This window comes from Pelobates fuscus, chromosome 8 (genome assembly GCF_036172605.1).
Source record: "Pelobates fuscus isolate aPelFus1 chromosome 8, aPelFus1.pri, whole genome shotgun sequence".
Classification (NCBI taxonomy): Eukaryota; Metazoa; Chordata; class Amphibia; order Anura; family Pelobatidae; genus Pelobates; species Pelobates fuscus.
Genome location: NC_086324.1, coordinates 114,374,890 through 114,400,194, shown reverse-complemented (window position 1 = coordinate 114,400,194; position 25,305 = coordinate 114,374,890). Strand labels below are relative to the sequence as shown.

The 25,305-nt window shown below is 43.0% G+C and overlaps 1 protein-coding gene across 3 annotated transcripts in view; it reads left to right on the top strand.

The window, feature by feature from the left end:
• Positions 1-2,239: 2,239 nt before the first annotated feature.
• RHBDF1 (rhomboid 5 homolog 1) overlaps positions 2,240-25,305 on the top strand; it is an 864,530-nt gene continuing 841,464 nt past the window's right edge. Inside the window, exon 1 of one of the 3 annotated variants that reach the window (XM_063430225.1) lies at positions 2,240-2,474. The gene's annotated coding sequence lies outside the window, so the exon portion shown is untranslated. The remainder of the gene's footprint in view (positions 2,475-25,305) is intronic. The other 2 variants (XM_063430227.1, XM_063430226.1) reach the window with 2 other exon arrangements.

Genomic DNA, 25,305 nt, shown 5'->3' with positions numbered 1-25,305 from the left:
CCATACAGTCACACACTGCACCCCTCACAAACACGCAGAGCAAACCTCACAAACACAGCACCCCTCACACACAGCACCCCTGCATCTGTATGTGTGTCTCTGCATATGTGTCAGTGTTTTATTCCGTCTATATGTGTGTCAGTGTTTGTATCATTGTATCTGTGTGTCAGTGTTTATTTCTACGTATCTGCAGATGTGTGTGTGTGTGTGTGTGTGTGTGACCATTTTGTGTGTCTGGGGCAGAGGAGTAGTAGGGGGAGCCTGGGGCAGAGGAGAACCAGGCAGAGCTTAGGGAAGAGAAAAAGGGGATATGGGACAGAGAAAACCTATACATTTGAAATAAATGCAACTATATTAATTACAAACATTTTGTTAATGGGAGGGGTACAATTTATGGAAATGGGCTACCGCGGGGTACTCAAGTGAAAAAAGGTTGGGAACCACTGATTTAGAGAAATCTTTCCAGTCAAATCCAAATAGGTTATAGCGGCTCAGGTGACTACCTGTTTACTGAGCAGGAGAATAAAACACTTGCTGAGTCTACTTTAAATACTATTTTAGTGATAATTTGACTACAAATTTGCAAATTACTTCAATATGGAATGCCTACAAAGCTGTTTTGTGAGTTCGTTTTATACAGTGGTCTTCGTAGTAAAACAAATAAAAATTTCAAAGAATTGTAAAAAATATATATATATATATATATATATATATATATATATATATATATATATATATATATATCTTAAATCTGGCAAATAAATTTGGCCCTTCTTCATCACTTGCCACTATGATTTCTGACATTAAAAATAAAATTGATGTTAAAGAGACTAAAACAATCTTATTATGCCAACAACAATAGGGCCTCATCTTTGTTGGCTTTTAAGTTGTTACATAGGTTGTCCCAAGCTAGAATCGAGCATCTAATTGGTGATAATGGTGTAAAAGTTACCCACCCTGTTAAAATTAGTAACATATTCGCCACTTACTATAAGAAGTTATATAATTAGGCTAGCCTATTAACCCTACCACTTTACAGCCTACGTCTGAAAAAAATATGCTCGTTTCTTGAGTCCCACTGAAATAAATTTTGGCTGATAAATTGAACACTCTATAGTCTCCTATTTCCCAAAAGGAAATTTTGCCCGCCATTAAGGTGATTCCTGCCGGTAGGGGATCACCATATGTGTGTCAGTGTATATGGGGTCACAGTGTGTTAGTAAGTTGTCAGGCGGTCCCCCAGATTGCAATTGTCAGCGGGGGAATGGCAGCGATAAGGTAAGCTGAGGACGTTCTATGCCACCCACTGGCATTTAGGACTAACTCCTTAATGATTAAGGATAATAAATTAAAGAGTTATCGAATAAATGAAATATCAAAATTTAAAAAAAGGGCTTTTGAAGATGTTATATAAATTGATACTGTTTTATGTGCTGTCCAAGACTATTCCTCTTGGCTCAATGTTACCAGGGGACTCCAAAAGGTTGGACACCCCTGCTCTAGTCTAGACTGTAAGCAGCGTGAGTAGGGTCCTCATCAACCTATTGTTCTTGTAACACCTTGTAATTGTCTCATTTATGTATAATATTGTAAAGCACACTGGATTAAGTTAGTGCTATAAATGCCAATAATAATAATCATTCCCTAATGATTAACCCTGAAAATGATTAAATTAGGACAAAATTACCAAAGTGGAAAAATTCTGTGAGAAAACCATGATCTCATTTTGACCTAGAATGAATTCCCTTTGATATAGCAACATTTCATACTTAGTAAATATTCCTGTTTTTTATGCCAGGATTTGCGCAACACAATACACTGCACTGTAGTTACTTTCCTAAAACAAGAACAGTTTAGCCTTCTGCACAGTAATTACATTTATATAGACTGGTTCAAATCACACCAAAAAAAAAATAAAAAAACAACAAAAACCGTCAATCGCGTTTTGTCTAGAACAATTTCAACACCTCTTAGAAGTATGGAGTCTGCGTCGGAATTCGGCCAATAACTGGTTACGCTGTAGTTGCCGAGGGTGTGGAAAGCGCTTCCGTTCAACATATGGCAGCGAATGAATCATTCCTGGAAACATTCTATCCCAGTGACTCAGGCAGATAGAGATCATTCTCAGACCGACTGAATCCTACTTATAAGACACAGAATACATGCCCAACTGGTTAGGCCACTGAAACAACATGACATTTGAGGATTGTTGCCCCGCCTCTTTTTGTTTATGGGAAGGACAGAAAGCAAGACTTCCTCTGCTGATAGGTGGAATTGTAGGGTGTACTTTTCTCTTTACAGTTTTTTTTCTGTCGAGTGTTGGAAATTTTCATGATTTGAATTTGCAAAGAAACTTTATTGAATTTTCCTTAAGTCATAAATGTGTGTTTTGCGAAGCAGATATTGGACTTTGACCCAGGATCCTGGCATTTCATTTTCTGCAAAGGCAGGGGATAAGAACTGTGTTCTAATTGGTAAGTTCTAAGTTTCGCTTTCAAGCCAAGTTGGGGGAGTAACTAATGCCTACAAGTGTAGAATTATGGAATTTGTGTCTTTATTCATGTTCTTTTTCGCATTATTCAGAAATTGACGCACGACAGTGCAATCAACGCGTAATTATAACTTGTGCGTGTTTTGTAAACTAGTTTCTGGACAACTAGGAAATTAGTTTCTGTGTCTGTCAAGTACAGATGTATGAACAAACTAAAATAGTGTCAATGTTATCAGACACATACATACAAACAGATTTTGCTTTCTAGTTTATGCTTTTGTAAATGTTTGTTTTCGCATAGTTATAAAGATGAGGTAAGATCACAAACTAAAAAAGTCAACAGGGTTTTTAGTTTTCTCAGAGTACCTGTAGATTGGCAATTTTTGTTTATATTTGATATTACTACTTATGTTGAAACATTGAGTACTGAGAGTATCAGTTTTTGTTGCTGTTTTAAAAGGCTCTGCCTGTATTTCCATTCATCTCGTAACCCAACTGATAACATTCAGGACTGGTCAGTGGCTCTTAAAGTGAACTATTACTAAGAGATACAAGCTACATATTAGAATGTGCTATTATATGTTTATTTTATATTCTCCAACATTTCCAAAAAAATAGTAAATTTGCTACAGTGTGTGAACTTTTTTATTTAATATTAAACATCATTTACAAATTATTGAAATACGCTATTTCAAAATGATACATGTTGGTAACTAAATGGAGGACAGTTGAGTCCAGCTTTAGCAAAGTGGTTATAGTGCCAGAGATAATCCGCACCTATGGTTTAGTACAACCTTATGTAAATAAAACTATATACTGTGCATACATATATGCACCAGAATCTTGTTTGTAAATGAATATCTTAAAAAAACAGAGACAGAGATAACATATATATTTAAAATCCAAAAAGGTTCCGTCATGCCTAGGGCAAAACAGATATAAAATACATCACTGCCTGTCGCCTGGGAGATGGGCACTATTTTACCTGGTGGTCAAGTGGCACAGCATGTTTGTCCTGTAAAGAGGGAGTTCCGCACAGCCCAATGCTGTCACTGCTAAAGTAGGAGAACCCAAAACACACAGACCCTAATCTGCTAAAGAAGAGGTATAACATATTACCGGGCCTTAGAATCGCCGGATTTAACGTAGGTCAGGAATACAGAAAGCGGAGAAGCGATAAACCAGCCAAATCGGTAACAAGAAATTCAAATATAATATAAAGCGCGCTCTTGGTTTAACAAGAACCACAACAGGTCAACTTGCTACTTAAAGGCCCTGGCTTACCAATCCCATTGGTCAGCATCACTGTAGAGCGTCTAAACACTCAAATTAATCTGAAAGCCGAATTCATGAGTTTTAGTTCTTGCAAACCAATCGGTTCAGAACTTTGAGTTGCGCCGTTATGGCGTTGGCGTGACTCCGTACTAATAGACGCGCAAGCAGAGCATGCAGCGTCTGACCCACCACCGGATTGGAAAGCTCCGGAACGGGTAAGTATGACAAATGTATAACAGAGCATTGCCAGATTAGGCTTCTGGGCCCCCTCCACACAGGAAAAGATATTGGGGGCCCGGAACTGCATATATGAGTGTGTGTGTGTGTGTGTGTGTGTGTGTATATATATATATATATATATATATATATATATATATATATATATATATATATATATACACACATGCAGTTCCGGGGGCCCAGAAGCCTAATCTGGCAATGCTCTGTTATACATTTGTCATACACATGTGTGTGTGTGTGTATGTATATATATGTATATATATATATATATATATACATACATACATACACACACACACCCTGTTCCAAATTATTATGCAAATTATATTTTTCTAATTTACCTAAATCATTGATGTAAATAACAGTCAGCTTAATTCTCATGTTATCAACTATTAAGCGTACAATTCAAATTTGATTGAACAAACCTCCTAATGATAACAGTTTTTTTTAAACATAAAACACTTGCAATGCACTGTTCCAAATTATTACACACAGTAAGTTTCAAAACACTTAATAGGTTGTAAAGAACTGAAAATTGTCATTTGTTGTGTTTGCAGCATATTTACTGAACTCAAAAGATATTTCAGTCAAACTTATAACAACATTTTAACTTTTTAAACATTTTAACAGGTCACGTTACATTTTAACATAGGACCCCTTATTTGATAGCAGCTTCACAAGTCTTGCATCCATTGAACTTGTGAGTTTTTGGACAGTTTCTGCTTGAATTTGTTTTCAATATGTCAGAATAGCCTCCCAGAGCTGCGGTTTGGATGTAAACTGCCTCCCACCCTCTTTTGCTTGAGGATCTTTTGCTTGAGGATGCTCCAAAGGTTCTCAATAGGATTGAGGTCAGGGGAGGATGGAGGCCACACCATGACTTTCTCTCCTTTTATCCCCAAAACAGCCATTGATGCAGAGGTATTCTTTGCAGCATGTCATGTCATGCATGAAGACTATTTTATTACGTAAAGCATAGTTCTTCCTTCTGTACCAGGGAAGAAAATGGTCAGTCAGAAACTCCACATACTTTGCAGAGGTCATCTTTACACCTTTGGGGACCCTAAAGGGCCCGACCAGCTCTCTTCCCATGATTCCGGCCCAAAACATGACTCCACCACCGATTTGCTGACGTCGCAGCCTTGTTGGAACAGGGTGGTCGTCCACCAACCATCCACTACTCCATCCATCTGGACCATCCAGGGTTGCACGGCACTCATCAGTGAACAGGACTGTTTGAAAATTAGTCTTCATGTATTTTTCTGCCCAATGCAGCTGTGTCTGCTTGTGAGCATTGGTTAGTGGTGTCCGAATAGAAGGTTTATGCACAGTTGCAAGACTCTGGAGGACTCTACACCTTGATGTCTGTGGGACTCCAGAGTCACCAGCAGCTTCAAATATCTGTTTGCTGCTATATAATGGTATTTTAGCAGCTGCTCTCTTGATCCAATGCATGGATCTGGCAGAAATCGTCCTCAATGTGCCTTTATCTGCACAAACCCGTCTGTGCTCTGAATCAGCCACAAATCTCTTAATAGTGCGATGATCACGCTTAAGTTTTCGTGAAATATCTAATGTTTTCATATCTCGTCCATGGCATTGAACTATTTCACTCTTTTCAGCAGCAGCGAGATCCTTTTTCTTCCCCATATTGCATGAAAATGGTGCTCTGCTTAATAATGTGGAACACCCTCCTTTAGTAGTTTTACCTTAAATTGGGCTCACCTGGCAATCTAATTATCACAGGTGTCCGAGATTGTTTTCAGTGATCAAAAGAGCCCTGAGACACAATGCCATCCATGGGTTAAACTGAAAAACTAAATATTTAATCTTTTTGACACTTAAATAGAATTTGCATAATAATTTGGAACAGGATGTATGCAAATAGGTGTAATGGGCCCCACCGCAGGCAACTTAAGGTGTACAGGGGTGGCAAAATACCATCCCTGTAAAAGTGCTGTCTGGAGTCATAGCCCCACCTGTTACCGGGGGTCCATTACTCCTGATGATCACTGACTCTGTGGAGAGTTAGAAGCTCCTGCATTGAGCTTCTGTTGACTCTGCTGAACCCCTGTAGGGCCAGCTCATTCACTGGTCGCTCAGAGCTAATAGTTATGGTGCTTGCACTATTAATGTAATTGTTGCTAGGTGACAGTTCTTTTTGGTTTATGAGAACCTTTGTTTGATTTAATTTGAACTGATTACCTGCAAATTATAGATTTCCATTTTAAAGTGTCAGGACCTATTGCAATCTCAAAGATGCCGACTTCTTAAGTGTTTTCCTTTATCGCTGGATGAAAAAAGGCCATGCCTAACTAAGAATAGTCATTTGGCCTTGATAAACACAGGAGTCACTTGGAAAAAAACAAATAATCACTGAGCATCCATTATACAATTAAAATACTTATTTTTTTTATTCTTTATTTTTGATGTGGTATCAAACAAGTAATACACACAAGATCAGCTTTTACATATTTTGTAAATGCTGGTTGGCTTAAATTTGTAAATTTCATATCACTAAAAATGAGGCAAATATAAACAACATGACTTTAAAGGTCATTAATGTCCCTATTTTCGCCTCCCTTGGAACCCAGTTCAGCCCAATGCGCCTCCATCCACTCATCAGGACATCCATAAACATATTCACATGACAAAGGACATTGTATACCACTGAAGACAACGTTTTCAAAGCCAAGCGACTTTATCTAAAAATAGTTGTCACTGAGACCTCAGCGTGGGGCTGGACTGTGAAGAGCCCACAAACCCACCTCATGGGCAGCCTAGTTCTCCCTTTGAATAGCCTTCTGTCCCCTAGGTCATCCCCCAGATGCAAAATGGTGGAGTAGGGGTAGTCTTACTTAGGGTTTGTACAGGCTACCTTTCACAAATCTCGCTTACATGAGGTGCCCTCTCCCACAGACCATCATATCTATTTAAATGCACTCGGTCCCACAGGAATAATGCTGCTCTAACTTTCATAAGGAACGTATATAAAATAAAAAATGCATAACTATAAAACCAAAAATAAAAGCAATTTGTGTCAGACAGTCAGTCTATCCGGGACACTGTCCCCAACGCAACCCATATGCCGGGTCGGTTGGCTTATGGAAGGTCTTGGCTCTTGCCCTGACCAACTCGTTTCAGACTTGGGGTGATTTTAGGTGGATTTGCATTCGCCTTCAGTATTCATGGAGGTGGCAATCATAGGGGGGCAAGAGACCCTCTGGGTCCTCTCCTTCCTAACAGTGTTACCACGGAGTCTCCATGAGGCACCACCAGAGTACCTGATGCCCCCACCAATACCGGATACCCTGTTCTCTCAGCATCTTTGTTGCTGCAAGGAATCTTCATCGCTCCATATCAACGGTGGGGTGGTTTCTGGAGTGTGCCAGGATGACTGATTTGATAGACATATCTCTTGTGACCGCTATTATATCCCTGGGGGCAGCCACAGGGGCAGTGGGAGTTTTCCGAATTTGGAATGCTGATAGTATTGTTGGTGTTCCACTGTCTCTTCTCACCCCCAGTACCGTGACCATCTGGTTGGCAAAGTCCAATATGGCCTCTGGGTCCACTGTTTCTGGTGCCCATAGTAACCAGATATTTTTATGGTGATGTGCTTCCAGTGATAATACTGTGCGGGTAAACCGCTGGACCCGTTGGGACATTTTCTTAATTTGTGTATGGGTCTCAGTCGGTCTTCTCGTTCCTCCTCTCAGGATTCAACTTCGCTAACTCAACTTCGCTGAGTCAATTCAGGCCGCCTATTTCAGTTTGCACACCCGCAAGGTCTGCTTTCTAAACTGCTTGTAGATCCTGCAGAAGCTTTTTAATGTCCCCTTTAGTGTAGGGTGATGTGTCCGAGTCAGTGTGCCTGTATACTCCACTTGGTGCTCTGGAGGCCACAGGACTCTCCCCATCTTGAGAGCTATCTGACTTGCTTAAGCCTCCCTGTCGTCCTGGCGCCATCTTGGTTGAGGCCTTTTGTTGTGGCCTAGTGAAGGACCTGCGTATGTCTGGCAGGATCTTAATCCCACATTTTTGTGCTTGTGCCCCTTCTCTCTTTTGGGGGGTTTGGAGTGATGTTTGTGCAGGTAATTCTCATTAATTTAATCAATTAAAAAAACATTTTAACATCATGTCATTGCCCTATTGCAGTGATAGCGAACCTATGGCACACTCTCTGTGGGCACACGGCCATAGGTTGAGGGGAGGGTGGCGGCGCTGGCACCGGTCGGAAGCAATGCAGAGTAGGCGCCTACTCTGCTTTCGTATTGGGAGGACCTGGAGGCAGGGGGAGGGATCTGGAAAGCCGTTCTCCTGTCCACCCGCGAGCAGGCTGTGTGGAGCGTTGCCATGGCAACGCTCCACACAGAATTGCACGGGAGGACAGGAGAGCTGCAGCCAGACACATACTTACCACCAGCGGACCAGCAGGGCTGGATGTGCCCCCCCCTCCTTCACCAAAGGTAAGAAGAAGGGAGGGGGGGGATAAAGATTTTATGTGTAGGTCAGGATTATTTAAAAAAAAAAAAAAAAAACACGTTTGCTACCTGCAACTCCCCACACACACACAGCAATTCCTCCCTACACACACAGCAATTACTCCCTACACACACAGCAATTCCTCCCTACACACACAGCACTCTTCCCCACACACAGCACTCCTCCCCACACACAGCACCCCAACACACAACACCCCTCCCACACACACAGCACTCCTCCCTCACACACAGCACCCCTTCACATAGCTCACCCCACACACACAGCACCCCTCAGACACAGCACTCCACACCAGTGGTGTATCTTGGTTTTGTGCTGCCCTAGGCAGGACAAAACTCAGACACCCCCCCCCCCCGTGCGCGCGCCACCCCCATCCAACCCTTCCCCCCGCCCCGCCTTCTAAATACACACACATTCACTGACAGATACGCATACACTAGCTAACAGACACACACAGTCAGACACACACAGTCGGACACACACACACACTAACAAACACACACAGTCGGACACACACACTAACAAACACACACAGTCGGACACACACACACTAACAGACACACACAGTGAGACACACACACTAACAGACACACAGTCGGACACACACACAGTCGGACACATAGTCAGACACACACACTAAGAGACACACACACACACTAACAGACACACACACACTAACAGACACACACACACTAACAGACACACACTAACACACACAGTAACAGACACACACACACAGTCAGACACACACCCACACTATCAGACACACACACACACACACACACTAACACACACACACACTAACAGACGCACACACACACTAACAGACGCACACACACACTAACAGACGCGCACACACACACTAACAGACGCACACACTAACAGACACACACACACACTAACAGACACACACACACAGTAACAGACACACACACACAGTCAGACACACACCCACACTATCAGACACAGACACACACACTAACAGACACACACACACACACACTAACAGACACACACACACACACACACACACACACTAACAGACACACACACACACACTAACAGACACACACACACACTAACACACACACACACAGTCAGAGACACACACACACACACACACTCACATTAACACATTTTTTTTTTTTATTTACTCCCCCCCCCCCCAGCCTCCTTACCTTTGGGAATGCTGGGGGTGGGGGGGTTCTCCCATTCCCTGGTGGTCCAGTGGCTGCAGGGCGGCACTGGCGGGCAGGCTGGTCGGCCGGCGAGGGAGCTCTTCCCCTGAGCTCTCTGCTCAGCTCCCTCGCGCGCCGACCCAGAGTGAGGCTGGGAGGCGGAGCCGGAATATGACGTCATATTCCGGCTCCCAGTCTCACTCTGCGGGCGGCGCGCGAGGGAGCTGAGCAGAGAGCTCAGGGGAAGAGCTCCCTCGCCGGCCGCCCAGCAACCAGCAACCAGCCCAGCAGGTCTGTTAGCCGCAAGGCTAACAAGACATTTGCCTTGGGCATTTGGGGGCGTCGTTTTTTGCCGCCCCCTGGAAAATGCTGCCCAAGGCAAATGCCTTGTTTGCCTCGCGGCTAATACGCCCCTGCTCCACACACACTCCGCACCCGTACACACAAACACATCCCCTGCACCCCTCAATGCAGTATGTGTATGTATTCAGCAGTCTGTTTATGTATTCAGCAATCTCTGTGTGTAATCGGCATTCTGTGTGTGTGTATTCAGCAGTGTGTGTATTTAGCGGAATGTGTTTTCAGCGGACTGTGTGTATGTTTGTGTGTGTGTGTGTATTCAGCGGACTGTGTATGTATTCAGCAGTCTGTGTGTGTGTCGGTGTGTGTGTATTCAGCAGTCGGTGTGTGAATGTGTTCAGCAGTCTGTGACTGTATTCAGCAGTCTGTGTGTATGTATTGTATGTATTGCATTTATTGGAGATACTAATAAATATAAGCTTCATTTTATGTATAATTTATATCACTATTTATAATTTGTATCATTGAACTCTCTGTTGATGTGTTCTTCTTTTAAAACAAAATTTGTTAATTAGTTTGGACAACTGTACAAATAGTTTTTTTTTCTAAACTTAAACCTCAGTATTCAGGTTTAACTGCTGTGTCTGCACTTTGAGGAAAAAAAAGTTGTGCTGTATTGCGGTTTGGGAACTTGGGCTCGAAAAGGTTTGCCATCACTATTGTGTTTTCTGACCATATAATGCGTTCCATGCATCTGTTATTACATCTTTATGGGTTTTGAGCTTCATTTGCCCTGGTTAGTTGTTCTTTGTTCCTGGATTCAGTTATATATAACCGGGCTTGCTCTATCATTATTTTACACCTCTAGTGTTTTTGACCTTTGGTAAACTACTCTTTTTTGCTATTTTGCATTTTATTTTAAGCTAATAATATCTATGATTATTGACTTGATTTTGACATTAATAAAACCAGAACAATCTGGAAAAATAAAAAACATGGAAGTTTTTTATAATTTTGGCGATTGATAAATGTTGTGCATGATGTCAGAATGTTTGCCTCCAAATACCACCAGACTCTTCAAATTCCAAATTATAGTAATTTTAATATGGATTGCAAAACTGAGGCTAAAATAACGAAGCTGTAAATAGAGGTAGGTTAGAGAATTTTTCCAAAACAGCTATTTTATCCTTAATTTTGCAAGTTAGATTTAATTCAGTAAAATTTGGAGATTAGTAAATAACCCATTAGGTATGTTAACATTAATGAAAGCTAATGACTTCATCACTTCACTTTCATGACTTGTGCTTTTTGAGGGCTGTTAAGTAGATAATAGAGAAAGTTTAGGTGATCGTAATGGTGACAAGTGTCCTGCTCCAGACTTTCTCTGCTAAGCTGTCGTTTCATTTTCTTTGCCAACAGGGAACTCTTCATCTACCCATTGGAACCAGCAAAGTGCACTTTTTTATAGTGGTAGAGTCCCTTCTGCATAAATCTTCGTCCTGGCACTAAGGAACATATCCATGTACACCTTCTTCTGGATATCATTCCATCTGTGTACAAATTTACTTCAAGGTAGGTATCTAGCATTTGACACACAGGCCTGTGAAAAGTATTTTGCTAACTGTTCCTGAGACATTATTGCAAAATTCTTCGAAACCGATTAAGCATTTAAGAGCAGAACTTAAGTCATTTGTGAATTCTGTCCCGTCTGAGAGCACCTCTGGGATGCTCCCGGGCTGGAATTCTGAAATGCCCCATATAACCTCCAGCAGGGTGTTTGAACTGGTCACCCTCTATAATAAGACCTTTTTTTCTGAAAGTTGGTTTAGGTGCTTAAATTGTGGGAAAGTCTCTGATAGTTTTAAAATATAGTCTTTTAGTCCATAAGGTTTTGCCATCAGGGAGCAGTTGTTCAGTTTTTCCCAGATGCAACCAGACATGTAAAGAAAGTTAAAATGTGAAAAAATGTGCAAAAAACGGACTAAGTGTTTTAAAATTTAAAATTATAATTATAATTATAATTTATTCAAATAAAATGTTAACAAACAAGAAATAAATATTCATCAAACTAAAACGGAAAATAAAAAATAAAAAATTGAAATCTCATTTTTTGTTACACTGTGGCTATAGAAGCATTCTCTTTACGGAATTCAGTTCATCATCTGCACTGCCTGGCGTCAGTGTAGTGGGGTGACACAATTTCTTCCCATATTCGTGTCTTCTTGTTCAGTGTGCAGAGTGAGGGTGATGGGAGTGTCCAGGCGCTTCTTCACCTATGATTCGGCTTCTTCAACGGCACTCATTGGCTCCCGGTTTTGATCATTATTTATATTAACAAGCTAGGCGTTACTGCTAGTGGCAACTCATCGCTACGGCCCATGCTGTTAGGGCCACCCGATGACAATGAATATCCATGGGGCCCCCGGTCAGCGCTGCAGCACTTTAACAGCGTGACCGGGCCCCCTATGATGACGTCAGACGCTGGGAGGAAGTGACTGCCCAGGTCACTTCTTTCAGCTATCAGAGAAAGTTGTGCGGGAGGAAAGAGAGGGAGCCAGAGTGGAAACTCTGACTCCCATCAGCCTGAGCCACAACTGGACCACAGGGAAAGTCACCCTCCTGCACCTAAAAGGTAGGAAACAGGAGGGTGACTTAAACATTTTGCGTGTGTGTGTGTGTGTTAGAGTATGTGTGTCTCTGTATGTGTGTGTGTGTTTGTGTATGTTTGTCTGTATGACTGTTTCTCTGTATGTGTGTATGTCTATGTATGTGTCTGAATGTGTATCTGTTTGTCTGCATGTGTGTGTGGGGAGGGGAGAAGTAGACGTATGGGCAGAGGCGTAACTAGAAATCACAGGGCCCCTGTGCAAAAATTGCTCTGGGGCCTCCCAATACATCTACCTCCCACCCCATACGTCTCCGCCCCCCCACACATGCAGACTGTAACGGAGCTCCGTGTACTCCGACCGAGTACTCTCCGTTGATGGATGCTCCTAGCGCTCTCAGAGGACTCCAAGCACTGCAGACGACACCACAACCACCGCAGGCTCCAATAATCATCCCCCTCCGGTAGGTCGTGCTCGGCCGTCCAGGGAGTAAGTCGAATGGTATGCCACCAGAGGGCCTGGTATGCGTTGTCTAGCCCGATCTCTCGCCATACCAGGGTCTCTAGTCTTGCCACCCACTCATCCAGGGGCTGCTCCCCCAATAGACATATTCGCATTGCCACACGCTTCTGTAGCCGCTGCTCATCACTGGGGAGGCCCTCACCTCGCCGCCACTGGGCGTCTTCCAGGGCATCATACCAGATTTCCTTTCTGTCTGCATCCCTGTAATCTGCGGCCTCCTCCTCCTCCTCATCATGGAACGCTGTCCGCAAACCAGCTGATTCCATCCTGCTGTAGCCAGGGGCGTTGCCCAATGGCTAGCGTTGCCCTCAATTGTAACTCCAAACGTTACCAGTGTCTCTGAGCTGCTTCTCCTCGCACTAGGACGCCATCCCACCGCTGCCACCACTGTAACGGAGCTCCGTGTACTCCGACCGAGTACTCTCCGTTGATGGATGCTCCTAGCGCTCTCAGAGGACTCTAAGCACTGCAGACGACACCACAACCACCGCAGGCTCCACAACCGCCGTAGCTTAACTGGAGCCGCGCCGTCTTCCTTCCACCCTGGATCGGCTTTCTGACTCCAGGACCGTGTGGGGAAGACCTCTCCTCCAGGAGAGCGTATCCGGAACAAGCTCTTACAAGAGCTAAGTGATTAAGAGCTCAGGGGAATATGCAGCGCATAGCAATCCCCAGTGTGATATAGCAGTTCCCTCCAATAACGAGACAAGGCTACGTATTGAGGGTCAGAAGAGGTCTTAGGACTGGAACACCCAGCCTGCTTTTTATTAGGATAAGGTACACGCAGGACACTCCCAGGGGGAGGATGAAATTAACCAATAACAGCATAGTACAGCCCACAGGTTCCCTCCCCTCAGATAAACAGTTAAACCAATTATTACATACAGTAAAAATACAGTTTTCACATACACACTGTAACTTTAAAACCATACATTCAATTTCAATAAAAGCATATTCAGACTCAGCATACATCAAACATAAACCCTTCCAAAAATCAGCCAAATCCCTCCAGTGGATCAAAAGTTAGCTGGAAGTCCTTTATGACCGACCGCAAGCACAATTTCCTGCCCAAAACAGTTCCATAGATTTGGGCTGTGCGGTCGGTCAATTTCATGCGAAAAAACGACTAAGTCCCATTTCGAACGGGACTTAGTCTCTGGAGCTGCAAGTTCCGTATGGGAGAAGGTAAGGGTCAGCGGTGTTCGGCAAAATGTGTAGCCGATTTCAGTTCCACAGAATCTTTAGCATACACCGCTGACCGCATTCGAGGAAACCAAGATGGCCGCCGCCACGTGCAATTGACCGGCAGTAACCTCACAGCCTGGGAGGTAAATTGCCTGCACACTTTAACTTCTGGGTGGTCCGCCTGTGTGGTACTTGGTTCAGTAAGCCCTATTTACTGAACCAAGTGTGGGAAAGCCAGGAACAAGTTATTTTACCGGTCTGGGGACATAGTCTTAAAGGGGCATTGTTCAGCAAAGTCACAATATGTCCCCAGACGGTTCTTAAAGGGCCATACACACCCAATAAATGTTAATAAGTTTTCAGGGGCACAATTTTCCAGGGGCCATAGTCATGAGGCAGGAGGCTGGCAAACATGCTTCTCCACAATCCAGGGAAGCAGGGCAATTCCTCATTTAAAGGGCCAGTTACAAATAGCGATTTGTAACACAGACAAACAGATACACATGCAGACACAGACACATACACGTAGACACACACATACACTCACAGACACACACAAATTATTCATATTTTTTAAATTTAAAAATGTCCACCCTTTCTGGAGAGATGGCGTGGATCTGTCCCTGGGGACCAGTGGGGCATCAGTACGGCGGGCGGCTGTTTTCCCGGCAGAGACAGCGAGGGAGCTGTGATCTCCCTACTCTGCTCCCTCACGCCGCGCGGGCTGTCTACTGATGCCGGGAGCCGCAATACAGCCACCCGCCAGGAGGAACACAGTGGGTGGCATCCCAGTCTTAGTGAGCACTTCTTGACAGACCGCTCGGCCACGCTACACACAGGCAGGAGGGGAGCAGCACAGCTCTCCCCTCCTGCCAGACACCTGCGGACCAGAAGGTATCTAGGCGGCCCTCATTCGCAGTGGTCGTGACTGCGGCCAGGCCCCCTGGAGTGAGGGGCCCGGTTGCAGCTTACGACCGTGGTAGGTATGCCACTGCGTATGGGGGAGGGCAGAAGTAGACTATGGGGGGGGAGGGGAGACCTTTGAGGGGAGGCCAGGGCAATTTTCGCACCGGGGCCCCGTGGTTTGTAGTTACGCCTCTGAATACGCACAGCGAATAGTCATGGTTATCGGATACAGGATGCATGGTAAGTAATACAGCTTGTCACATATAAGATTGTAGTGCCTCATTTTAAATTAAAAGGAAGAAAACAGGAGTATGTGTACAGTGCTAAACAAATGGACTGTGGATAAAGAAACAGGCTAGTCTTAAGCACTGAGTGTCGAGTTAGCAAAAGAGAGTGCCTAGTAAAATATAAGCCAAAGTATTGGTTAGATGACTACAGTGAAAAGGAAGGCGCTAGTCAAACAGTAAAATCATAAGTGCTGTGCTACCGCTGGGTTAAGTAATGGGAGAAAACAACATAATAAAGATCAGTGATCCCACAAGTAGGCCAGTATGAAGGAGCTGTTCCAATTCCGTGCCATATTAGTAGGTGAACATTTACCCTTCTCCTCCCTTCCACGCTTCAGTACAATGCATGCTGAGTATGGTCTGTTGCCGACGGCATGTAGATCCGCAGAGCCATATGTCCACTTATCTGCGGCCCAATGCCTAAATGGGAGCCCGTGACTTAATCCATTGATTTCTTTATCGGGATTGTGGGCCCAAGGGTTTTCCGGGGTCTGGTCACCTCCCTGGGTGTAAGGACGGCAGTTGGAGATTACCCCCAAGTGGGCACCCAGCTCAGAAGAAGAGCAGGCATTCAGGACAGCAGTCCAGCTCATTCGTGCGGCATGAGGTGCAGGTGGGTTTGGGCTGTTCTCCATGTAGGCATTCTGCTCTGAGGAAAGGCAGGCATTGAGATTGCCGAAATTGCATGCTTGTACTTCAGGAGGTGGGAGAATTTCAGGCAGATCATATCAAATCTGTGGTTGAAGGAGGCAAGCCACTCCTGGGTTTCAAGGCCTGTCTGGGATCGTGGTACCTCAAGCTCTGTGGCCATGTTGGACTTGCCACATTGGTCTCGTGTTGGTCAGTAAATCTTAGCCTTAGGGTGTCTGTTCCTCAGAGGGGACCGGGGTATCCCCCACCGGTAAAAAGTGGGGGGGGGAGGAGGGGTAAACAGGGCTTGGTAATATCTTACTGCTGATTCAGCGTTGCGCAGAGTGGCTGATCGTCTGTCTCACCTGCTCAGCAGCTGTGGTAGGCCTCACTGGGATCTCCATGCGAAAATGCAGCAGGCAGGCCACCCAAGGTCTCTGGGGTATTTATCAGGGCTCCAGATTTAGGCAGGGTGCAGATTGAGTTGTTTGCAGCAGGCTGGCTGTCTAGTAATCAACAGAATATGAACGTTAAGCTGGGAGCTCACTCAATGTACAGGCAGCCACAATACTGCCCAGCCCCCACGCCCTCACAATTTTTGTGGTATAATTTATTGTTTTTAGCAATCCGTTCCAATTGTCGCTAATAGTACCGCCAGAAACATTAAATAAGAATCAAATGCCAGAAGAAATTGTGTCATCCTTACTACCCTGAATGGGATTCCGGGCAGTGCAGATGATTTTCTGAATTTCGTAAAGAGACTGCATTTATAATTACAGTGTAACGAATAGTGAGATTTCCTAATTTTGTAAACTTTTCTGTTAGTTTGAATATTTTTTTTTCTCATTTGTTAACCTTTCATTTTAATAAAACTATCTTTTCATTTATAATTTTAAAACACTTCTATTTTTTTTTCTTGCTTTACATGTCTGGCTGCATCTGGGAGGAACTGAACAACTGCTCCCTGGCGTCAAACCGTAAAGGGACACTATAGTCACCAGAAAAAATACAGCTTAATGTTGTTGTTCTGGTGAGTATAATCATTATATGCAGGCATTTCCATGCAAACACTGTCTTTTCAGAGAAAAGGCAGTGTTTACATCCCCCCTAGGGAAACCTCCAAGTGGCTACTCCTCAGATGGCCACTGGAGGAGCTTCCTGGGGCAGTGCTGCACAGTAGTCAGCACTGCTATTCAGCGTCCCCACACTCTGCATGGGGACGCTGAATTTTCCTCATAGAGATGTATTGATTCAATGCATCTCTATGAGAAAGTGCTGATTAGCCAAAACAGTGTTTGGACCCACCCCTAACCCACCTCCTTGCCTTTTCGATTGGCTAAAAATCGACAAATCTGATGTCACCAAGGAGGCAGAACGGGGCAGGGTCTGCACCGGCGGACTCACGTGGCGCTGGAAATAAGGTGAGTTTTAATTCCTTTTAAGGGGTTGAGTGGGGTGGGGGGGAGTGACAAGTGGCAAATGGTGGGTTTAACACTGTAGGGTCAGGAATAGATGTTTGTGTTCCTGATCCTATAGTGTTCCTTCAAGGACTAGAAGACTTATTCTAACACTACCAGAGAATTTCCCACAAATTTGTGTTATTTATGCACCTATCCTAACATTCAAAAAAAAGTTCTGTTATTGAGTGTTATATTTTGTATCTGGAGTATCTTTTGTATCTTGTCAATTTAGATACTTTGTACAAGTTAAACTAATCCTAAAGACCTGTGTGGTCTGGTAGGCTAGAAATGTTGTAGGTCTATCTGTTAATCCTTTGTTATTACTGATTTTTTTTTTTTTTTTTTACATTATTGTATTTCAACTATAGAGTGATATTGAAGCGCGGTTACTGTTCTCTCATTGCATTTTACATATTTATACGTTTTAGATTTTCATATGGATTACCGCAGACCCAGTTTCACCGGTTACCCCCTCCACCCCCTTTTTTATGCTCTCCCCCTATTTGCATATATTGAACCCTGTATAATAGTTCAAAGGTCTATTATAAGTACATTATCTTTCCTTTTACTGAAACTTTACTGGAATTCACTGCACAGAAAATGCCGTAAATAGGTTTTACTTAAGTTTCTGTGCAGAGAATGCAATAATTAATAGGTTTACTGATATTTCAATTGGGTACTGTAAAATAATATATTTCCTGCTTGTGACTTCTCAAACAATGTTGGTTTTTACTTGATTTAACAAATATCTTAATAATAAAAAAAGTATTTTATGCCCATACCAGAAACATAAACTATGTAAAACAGGGGTTCTCAACCCAGTCCTCAAGGACCCCCTACCAGTCCAAGATTTAGGGATTACCTGGGTGTGTCTAAGGTGTTTTTTTTTTATTTTACTTTTTCTAAACACCTTAGACACACCCAGGTAATCCCTAAATCCTGGACTTGAAGGGGGTCCTGGAGGAGTGGGTTGAGAACCCCTGATGTAAACGAACACTTCAAACACTGTAAAACCACATATTTGTTAATGGTTCTAATTCTTTCTTGGGGTCATCTGGACATTTGGCACTGCTATGAGAGAGGGAATCTCTCAGCTTTGCATAGAAGAGGCAAAATATTTATTGACTTTTAGATATTGACTACTCTTCCGCTTTTCTTGGAACACATGGGTATGGACCCTGGACTATTCCCCTTTTACTGTTTTATAACAAGAGGATAGGGACTAAAAGGGAACCAACAATCAAATATATAAATATAACTAATACGTATGTAATACAACAATCAAATATATAAATTAAACAACTTTATTAAAATTGTGGGGATAATTGTTGGACAAAATAGAGAAAATATTTTGTGAAAATAATGAAAAATGTAATATATAGTTAAAATATTCAGGTGAGTAAGTGGGAAAAAACTGGTTACTTTCAAAACCATGTAAAACACACCAATTGTTTGTAAATAAAAAAAAAAAACCTTAACAACCTTGGAAGTAATAACCCACCCTCTGGTCTGAATATGTCTTGTAGAGCGATGACAATAAAAAAGGGTACTCTCTATTTTCCAGTCATATAGCTTCAGTACAATGGGGGGGGGGGGGGGGGGGGGGGGGTTGTTCTAAATACTAGTTGACAGGCAAGTAAAAAAAAAAAAAAAAAAAAGCAAACAATCTGTAAATCGAACGTTTTGACCTCTGAGGGTCTTTCTCAATATCTTGAGAAATATTTAAACAATTTATATAGGGTACAAAACGGGAGCATAAAGGTTGGTACTAGGGAGATTTTAGGTAGATAACTACAAATAATAAAAATAAATGGATCATAAAAGTCAGCTCCCTTCTGGGACTTGGGGTGGAGGGAGCTGATCCGGGATGGTTAAATAGTTTGCAGTCATAGTTGGATGATTGCTCTATGACTCTGAAATTTGTTAGTCAAAATGTCCAGGGTTTAAATACAATGGGCAAAAGAAGTATAGCATTTAAATATTTGTTTAGGGAAAAAAGCGGATGTGATCTGTATTCAAGAAACCCACTGACAAAATACCACCTTATGGTAATAAATACTATTTTAATGCCCATGATGCCACTAATGCGAAAAGCAAATGGAGAGGTGTATTAATAATATTTAATAAAACTTTATTATTAAAAGAAGAAATTGTGATAAAAGATAAAGAAGGTCGGTATGTCTTATGGGCAGGCCTGATTAATAATAAAAAATATACAATATTAAACATTTATGCCCCTAATAAAGGACACATTCAATTTATCAGCCAGACCCTAAAAAGCAATGACATTTTTTTTTATGGGAACTTTCGTAGTTTGTGGGAATTTTAACCCCTTAAGGACACATGATGTGTGGGCCATGTCATGATTCCCTTTTATTCCAGAAGTTTGGTCCTTAAGGGGTTAATCTACCTCTGGATTCAATTTTGGATATAAATTCTAATGGGGAGATAAAGGCGGACCCTCACTTATTCCAAAACTCTAATTATGGTCAAGAAATTTTGTAGAGGAGGAATAGCATACCCCGATATTAAGAAATACCAAGAAGCCACCCTTTTAGCCCATATGTTAAGATGGGAGGAGGAGGGAAAAAAATAGATAGAAAGATATTATTTATAAAGGGGGGGAGGGGATTATAGAATATATTGCTAAATTTCGCTATTTTTGTTATTTTAGAGAGTGGGGAATGAGTAGACTATCTATTAACAATCTAAATATAGTCTTTACATCTGCAGTATTGAGTCTCTGTTAATATTATTTTAGGGCTCCCTCTCTCCTCTCCGTCGGAGAAAGCAGAGAGTGGGGCGCGGGGTTGGAGATTGGGAGGGCCGTGGGATGGGGAGGGCAATTTGGGAAGGGAGAGGAGGGATATATATATATATATATATATATATATATATATATATATATATATATATAATTGAATTGACTTGCGAAAGACAGAGTTTACTACCTGTATAATTTTATGCATATATTGTTTGTTTCTGTATTTGATGTATTCTGTGTGAAAAATCAAAAAACCCTTTTTGCAAACCAAAAAATAAATAACAGTCAGCTCCCTTAGGAGTAAAGTTCCAAGGTTCATAAAGAACCTGTGGTTCAAAATCTCAACACAATAAAGCAGATAAACCCCTAAAGCAAAGTATGATGTAAGGAGGTACAAATGCCTTCAACTATGTTATAACACAGCAATTTAATGGCTAAAAGAGCTAAAGTAAAAAAAGGGGAGCATAATAATAGATCCCTAGATCAGCATGTTGTCCCTAAGTAATAATATAATCACAAGATTAAAATCATGTGTGGTACCAGGAGCAAATATCCAGGGAGCAAAAAAAGGCAAATGACATAGTGTGGGCAATGCAAATAAAACAAGTCTAATATGGCTAAAAAACTGTACAGTACATTTATTGAAAAGTCTTAAAAACAAACATACATAAAATTAGCAGCAACAAATAATGTGAATTTTAAAAATTGTAGTCACAATAAATAAGTATCTAAATCAGAATAAAAAGTAGCTTCACAAAATCCCACAGAGGCAGTAATATCAATAGTGAATCCAGAGGTAAAACCTTCCTTGTAACTGTCTCTGTCACATCACTATTGCAAATGAAAGTTCACTTTGCTCTATACAGTTCACAAGAACGTATCCAGAGAAAGTGAATCGATAGAGGAACAATGTCCACAGCTAGATCAGGTACTCACTGTCCTACCTGTTGCAGTGTAGCGTTACTTACCTTATCCGGGGGCCGGGTCCTCTCTTCAAGCCGCGCGCGGTCCTGCGGCTGCACGAGCCGCGCGCGTCTCATCCGACTCTCCTAACAGGAAGACGGGCAGTGACCGCGAGATGCGGTCACGTGTCCCGCCTACAGCTAAGAGCGCGCCGCGAGTCTCGGGCGCGCTCTTAAAGAGACAGTGGGAGCCTAAATTGCAAAAATGCTCCCATTGGCTCCTGTCATGCCAATCACCCCATACACTTACCTGTTGGGGGTGTGGAAGTGACAGGAGCCAATCACATTAGTTTGAAGGCTACTTATACTCACCCTTTTCCCTTAGTTCCTTGCCCTATCGTGGTTTCTGCTACAGTTCCCTTTAGTGCTTGTTGTGTTCAGTTGTGTTTCTCCGTATTTGACCTTGGCTTTGTATTCTGACTTCGTTTTCGCTTAATCCTTGTCTGTACTGTTTGCCGACTTGCTGATTCCTGTGTACCAGACCCCGGCTAGTTCTCGTTTACGCTGTCTCTTTGTGCCCTTGACCTCGGATCGTTCCTGACTCTGTACTTCTCCTATTACGTCGAGTCCGGCCACTCTAAGGTCCGGTAGACGTATCTCTCCTCGGGTGGTCGGATCTGTCCCGGTGGTGCTTCACGTCCGGTGCGGGATTGTGGTGGCTTAAGGTGGAGGCGAGTGCTTGACGTGGGGCAGGCTCTTCATTTCTGTTTGTGCCTCCGGTCCCGTCTTCGACGCCTTTTGCATTGGTGGATTTTAATGGGGACTGCTTCGCTTAGCTGTGGTGGAGCTTGTTGGGGCTGTGGTGGAGCTTGTTGGGGATTCCTGCTTGTTAATTGCTTCCAAAATTGATTAAAGAGTCTGTCCAGCTTAGACTCAATATCCTGCTATGCTTTGCTGGTACCAAGAGGACTCGCGGCTGCCGCCATATTGGGAGAGTCGCAGATGAGTATGTCAGCCTGGGCGGCTGTGCTCTGTGCGTCCATTAGCTCCAGACAGCCTCTCAGGGGTGGACTGGGATAACCCCCACCGGTCCGAGGGGGGGGTAACGGAGCTCCTGCCGGGAAGTAGCTGCTCCTGGGCATCACCAGGATCGGGAGATCGGCTGCCTCTCCTGCCCGGTGAGCACCAGGCCACACTTGCCACGCGGAGGTAAGCAAGACTCTGTCGAGTTGCTGACCGCTATTAAGCATGTCTGGTCAGTCAGGTAGGAGCAACATTGCTGGGTCATCCCTTCTGGGGTGAAATTCGCTTGTTGATAGCTGCTTAAAGTGAGATATTGAGGGAGCTCACACGAAGTGCGTCTTTCCTCCATGACAGCTAGGCCCCGCCCCCCGGAAGCTGCATTCTTAGTGAGAGGAGGGACAGCTGCTGCTGATTTAATAGGGAAATCGATAGCTAGACTAGTGTATTCAGTGCCCACTACAGTCCTGAAGGACTCATCTGATCTCTGCTGTAAGGACAGCACCCCAAAAAGCCCTTTTAGGGCTAGAACATCAGTCTGCTTTTTTTTTTTCCTGTGTAATCTAATTGCAGTTGCCTGCCTGCCAGCGTGTGTGTCAGGCTCACAGCGTATACTGTGCCCACTTGCCCAGCAGTCAGTTTCCTACACACGTGTGCGTTTCAGGGCCTGCCAGGGCACAGTGTCACACCAGTGCAACTCATATCTGGTGTAACTGTAGTGTACTTTAAAAAAATAAAATACAGGGGCCTTGTTGTCACCTTTCGGGGACCCTTGGTGTTGTACGTGGCTGGGTGGAGGAAGAGACCTTCAATGACATCAGTGAGGACAAGGAACGGGACATGGCTAGCTTGGTATCCAAATGGGGAGTTTGCGGTTGTGCAAATGGACTGTTTGCGGTTGTTTGCGGTGCGTTAAACGGGGAGTTTGGTCTGTCACTGTGAAGCGGGGTAACCCTTACTACCTGATCGATACAACATCATACCTGATCTTTTAAAGCACGTTATTCCAAACAATTTAGGAATGTTAGGTGATTTATGCCCTTTATGGATTAAAACCAGACTCTGCATCAACTATGTAATTTTCCATGGGAGTTTTGCAATGGATCCCCCTCCGGCATGCCACAGTCCAGGTGTTAGTCAAATTGAAACAACTTTTCCATCACTATTGTGGCCAGAAAGAGTCCCTGTGGGTTTTAAAATTTGCCTGCCTATTGAATTCTATGGTGGTTCGCTCGGTTCGCCCGTTCGCGAACATTTGCGGAAGTTCGCGTTCGCCATTCGCGAACGGAAAATGTTATGTTCGCGACATCACTACCTCTCTGTCTGTCCAGGGATTAAAGTAAATTTATATGATAGATTTGTTTGTACTTTCTTATACCAGGTTGTCTCACCTTATAATTAAACTCATTGACCCGTTCAATTATCTTGTATGGCCCGTGCCAGTTTGCAAGGAATTTACTTTCTACTGTGGGGATTAGTACCATAACCCTGTCTCCGGGTTGAAAGACCCTAAGTCTAGCATTCCTGTTATAACTAGCTTTCTGGGCCTCCTTTGCTCTCTACATATTTTCTCTGACAATTGGCATTATGGTCTCAATGTGATCCTTCATATGTGCCACATGTTCAATAATACCCCTATGAGGAGTGTGTTCCTGCTCCAATGTCTCCTTTGCAACATCAAGGAGACCTCTAGGAAGCTTGGGGGACTTTTCTGATAGCAAACATTAGATATGGGAGCAAACAATACCAATTCTTAAATTATTTATCAATTACCTTACTGAGCATTGCTTTTAAGGTTTTATTAAATCTTTCCACTAACCCTTCAGTTTGTGGGTGTTCCACTGACGTTTTCAATTGTTTAATCTTCAGCATAGCTCTTTCATCACTCATGACATAAAAGGGGTACCTTGGTCTGTAAATACTTCTCTAGGTATTCCAACCCGGCTAAACATAAACATTAACTCTTTGGTAATGGTTTGGCTGAGGTATTTCTTAAAGGAATTACTTTGGGATAGCGGGTAGCATAATCTAGTACTACCAATATATATTGGTGCCCCCTAGTGGATTTGAGTAAAGAACCCACCAGGTCCATCGCAATTCTTCAAAAGGGACTTCTATGATGGGAAAAGGAACGAGGGGTTTACGGAAGGCTTGAAATTTAGTCTTTCTTTGGTATTCTGGGCATGACTTGCAAAATCTCTCTATAGCAGAGTAGATTTCAGGCCACTAAAATCCACTTAGTACTCTTTCCCTAGTTTTTTCAATCCCAAGATGCCCCCCTAATACATAGCTGTGGGATTGAGTTACCAGTAATTGCTCAATCCCCCTCCTCTCTATTCGGTAAAGTAAATTATTTCTTTCTGCAAAATAGGGAAGGGACAATTGGGTTTCCGGGTTAACAGGAGTACCTTCCACTACCTGAATGTTATGGGCAACTACCAAGGTTTGATCCTCCCATTGGGCAGCCCGAAGATTTACTGAACTGATAACTAGATGATGGAATTCCACCACTTTTGTTAGATTTTCTACTTGGGAGGAATCCCTTTGATTGTGTTCCCCTTCACCACCCAAACATACTACAGCAGATTCATTTTCACTGTACTGCTGTAAATCAACATTAGAAAAAGGGAAAACATTCTCTAAACCCACAGTTTCTGCATCTACCTCTGTATGCTTATCCTGTTTTATTGTAGTATCTTCCCATATTTTCCAAAAGAGGGTAAAATCATGCCACAATACAGCATCATAAGGCAATGATGGTACCACCCTAAACTCTGTTTTATTACCCCTACACTGGTGGCATATTCCACCTTGACCATGGGATATGTGTGGGTGTCACCATGTATACATACAATATCCAACACTTGATTTCTATCTACTTACTCACTCTGATGTAAAGATCTGTTTACCAAAGAAACCTCACTCCCAGAATCAAAGGGTGCCTGCACACTCCTCCCTTCCATATTTACAGATTTAACATGGTTAATACTTGTCAAAGCAGACATTTATGTGTATACCAACAGTACACCATGTTTC